Genomic DNA, 3,820 nt, shown 5'->3' on the forward strand with positions numbered 1-3,820 from the left:
CTTTCCCTTTAAACCCTGCTCCATGTGTTCACAGAGCCCGGGCACACCCTCACTCTCCCACCTCGCCCCTCGGCCTCCATTGCTTTGAATCATGTGTTTACACATCTTTCCACTAGGCTGGGGGCTCCTTGAGGGCAAGGCCCAAGTCCCTTCGTCGGTAGTAGACTAGAATATTCTTCACTGTCCTCCTTTGTAGAATTATCTATCTATGGACACCTTTACGGTGACTTCATGATGCGCGGCACACCATCTCTTCCTCGATGACTTTGGCTTTGGCCTTGGGATTGACTTTCACCAACAAGACACCCAGAGGTTTTCAATGTCCTTGTGCGGTTTGACTTGTCTCTTGTGCCCCCGTGATTTACCCCAAGAGCATGTCCCACTAGTTCAGGAAATGTGAAGGCCTCCAGAGCAAACCTGACCACAGCCTGGAGCCTGGGGCCCAGCCCAGCCCATCTGCCATGAAGTTCCTCATGACCCACCAGCCTCTGAAAGAGGAAAACAAATATTTGTTGTCATAAACCACTGCGCTTTGGGGGTGGATCTTGTTAGGCAGCATTATTATATCAATGACAAAGGTGTCATGCATCCTTGTATTTTTTTTTTTTTACAGGGGATAGCGCAAACGCAGTCCCCCACTACCACAAACTATGCAGTCGAGGTTCCCACATTTGGGGAAATAGCAGGGGTCAGCACACCTGGAGTGCAATGGGTGAGCCTCGCCCTGGGAAAACCACCTTCGTGATCATCATCCTTGCATTCCTAAGACTAGCATGGCCTTGGACCTAAACATGCTTGTTCAATAAAGCAGCGGATACATCATTTGACCCAATACATGTATTTGCAGTGAGTCTGCATACGTCACACCACACCCCTTGGGACCTAGTGGCTTTTCAAAGGTGAGCAAGAGGGTCTTTTTCAGGGCCTCAGTAAGCAGTGAAAGTCAGCTGGATAAAGCTCCTGGCACTTTCAGGCGCACTCACAAGGAAGGAATGACACAGCGGAGGAAATGCCAGGAGGGAGGCTCACTGGGTGCCGTCTTAGAAGACTGCCGGTCTTGGTGTTCCTGTGTCCTTGGCCTCTTCAAGTCTGGAACAGTGAGGTCACTGACGGCTCCGTGTTAGAATTCTCACCTTGCCTTCAGCAGACCTGGTATCATTCCTGGCCAGTGATCCTCACGCACCCATCTGTCAGTGGAGCCTTGTGTGTTATGATGATGGTGAAAAGTTTCAATGGAACGCTATACTGGCACGGGCTAGCATGGTGTCGACTAAGGTGGGCTAGGGTGGTCACAACGAAAACCCTGTGGGTCACAGGGCAGCACAGAGATGGCACAGGGCCAGACAGCATTTGTTCTTCTGCGTCATTTGTTGTGTCACTAGTTGGGCCAACTCCATGGCCGCTAACAAGCTCCAGAAACAAGCTCCAGAACAATCTAGAACACTTTCTTCGCTTTATTTCCTCTTTCATGACATTGGCATCTTAAGGATTACAGGCCAGTTGTCTTGTAAATGTCCCCGGGTTTGACATTTTTTCATGATTAGCAGATTAACCCTATCCTGACAGGAATATTATGCAAGTATATGCAATGTTGTGTGCTCAGTGCATCACAAGAGGGCCACACACTGTCAGTCTGCCCCACCATTGGTGGCATAAACCTGGATGGCTTGGTTACAATGGTTCTCAAGCTCCACATTCTGAACCCTGCTGCAATTCTACCTGGATAGTTTTTTTCAATTTTTTCAAAAAGGAGAGAAAAATGAGACCAATTATCTTGACAACAATTCTGAGCAGATGAGCCTGCAGCCTCTTTTAGAATGAAAATTCTCAAAACTCTGGGTCAGACTCTCACTTCATTCCTCTCACTTACACCCAGGATACCCTCACTGAAGGCCTGGGCTTTCATGCCAGCACGTAGCTTGGGGAAGGAGTGGCCTTTCTCCCCTTTGCTAAACAGTTGCCCCTCCCTCACCTCTGACGAAGAGTGCTGGAGGCACAGCAGTTAAGCACTAGACTGTTAACTGGGAGGTTGGCGGATGGGATCCATGCTCTGTGCGGGGAAAGCTGGGCAGCCGGTTTCTGCCAAGATCATAGAACACTACGAACCCTGAGAGACGACGGCCCAGGTGCTACGAGTTGGAATTGATTGTTGGCAAGGGGGTTGGGTTTCTACTTAGGACTCCTTTTCTACCTGCAGCTCATCTTTCTAGGCCAAGGACCTGGTCTACAGCTCCAGTAAAAGGAAACCACATCACAATCCCAGGGCCTACCAGACACGTCCTCATCCACGTAGACAGTATTCCCTGGAATTCTGCCTGTGGTCCTCTTATGGAAACCCCTCTCACCTCGTTCCACGTGCAGTAGTGTTTTCTTCGGACATACGCTTGTCTTCTCCAGACCGCTGCTGTTCGCCATGGGGTCCATTCCAGTTCCAGGCCCCCCAATTACAGAGGGGACCTGCCCCAAGAGTTTTCTCAGATCACCAGGCTTTTCTCCAGGAGAGCCTCGCTGAGTGGCTTAGAGCCATCAACCTATCGGTTAGCAGCCAAGCATTTAACCATTGTGCCACCAGGACGGTTTTCTCTAGGTAGAAGGTCGACTGAGGCTTGCTGACCTCTGTGCTCCGCCAGTGATAAAACTGTCCAGTGTTCCCTCTCCCCGGGGCCCCGCCCGCCCCCAGCAGCATGAAGTCCCATTCTCTGCCATCTGGTGATGACACAGTTCTAGTTTGGGCCCTTGTGGCCGTCTGGGCACATCAAAATGTCCAGCAATAAAATCCAAGACCCCAAGGATCTGCTAGGGGCAGGAAAGACAAACCAGTCAGGCCAGCAGGTACCATTCAAGGACTTCTTGGCAAGTGGGTAAGGGTGAAACAGAGGCCCTCCCTTCTGAAAACCAGGGGGAAGAAATTGGAGGAGCCCCTAAAAGTTGGAAAGCAAAGGATAGGTTCCAAGGTAGAGGCTGGCCCCGAGGAGGTAAGGCCATGATGGGAAGGTAGCAGGCTGCAGGTGAGGTGGAGAGAAAGATTTCAAGGTTAGCCAAGAGGTGCCCTGAAACTGGATCCCACCCCCCACCCTCAAACGTTGGTGTCCACAAATCTTCTCATTCACTTGTCCAGGTCCCACCCCACCCATCCCCTGCCTGAACAGGACCCAGATCATGAGCAAGGACCTCTCACTGCCCCCAGCTGAGGGGATCTGGCTCCTGAGGCTCTTTGATGCTAGTGGCCCACTGCAAGCTCTGGGGGCTGTCTCTGCGCTCATCTGCAAATGTCAGTTAGAGGCCAGGGCAGATGTTGAGGTTTCGCTTTTAATTTTATTTTCCTATTTCGTCTGTACAGGAAACGACTGATTACAGCAAACCCAATACTCTCCCACTGAATGTCAAGGCCACTGGGTTAGAGGGCTCTGAATTGGCCTGTCCCAGGAGGAAGACCCCGCTGGCCTGCTTCAAAAACCTTCCATGAACCGCGCTCCTAGCAAGCCAACCTGGGTACCCCGAGTCGGCGCCGCTCCGCTGGCCTCTCACCCCAGGCGCTAAAGTTGGCGGGGATCCCACGGCCCTGGCGGGACCCTGCGTCCTTCCCACCCTCCTGGTCGCACTTTCACCCGTCCTGGGCTGGCGGCGTGAGAAGACTGGGAAGGGCGAGTAGGTGTCCAGGAACCGGCCAGCGCGGGTGTCATCCAGAAGGGAAGAGAAGTCCTGGCCCGCACACGGTTCACTGGGAACCCGCGCAGTCAGCAGGGAGGAGAGGGGGTCTCTCCGCGGAGGCTTTGGCGGGGTGGCGCCGCGGGGACCCCGGGGCAGCTTCCCCGCACCC

The 3,820-nt window shown here is 52.9% G+C and overlaps 1 non-coding gene across 1 annotated transcript; it reads right to left on the bottom strand.

Annotated features, from left to right (window-relative positions):
• Positions 1-610: 610 nt before the first annotated feature.
• Positions 611-770, bottom strand: LOC115870053. The gene has a single exon (XR_004046522.1). It is a non-coding gene; the product is annotated as a U1 spliceosomal RNA (small nuclear RNA).
• Between the last annotated feature and the right edge of the window lie 3,050 nt (positions 771-3,820).

The sequence above is a fragment of the Echinops telfairi genome, unplaced genomic scaffold (genome assembly GCF_000313985.2).
Source record: "Echinops telfairi isolate 266 unplaced genomic scaffold, ASM31398v2 ScPeMD7_70;HRSCAF=299, whole genome shotgun sequence".
Classification (NCBI taxonomy): domain Eukaryota; kingdom Metazoa; phylum Chordata; class Mammalia; order Afrosoricida; family Tenrecidae; genus Echinops; species Echinops telfairi.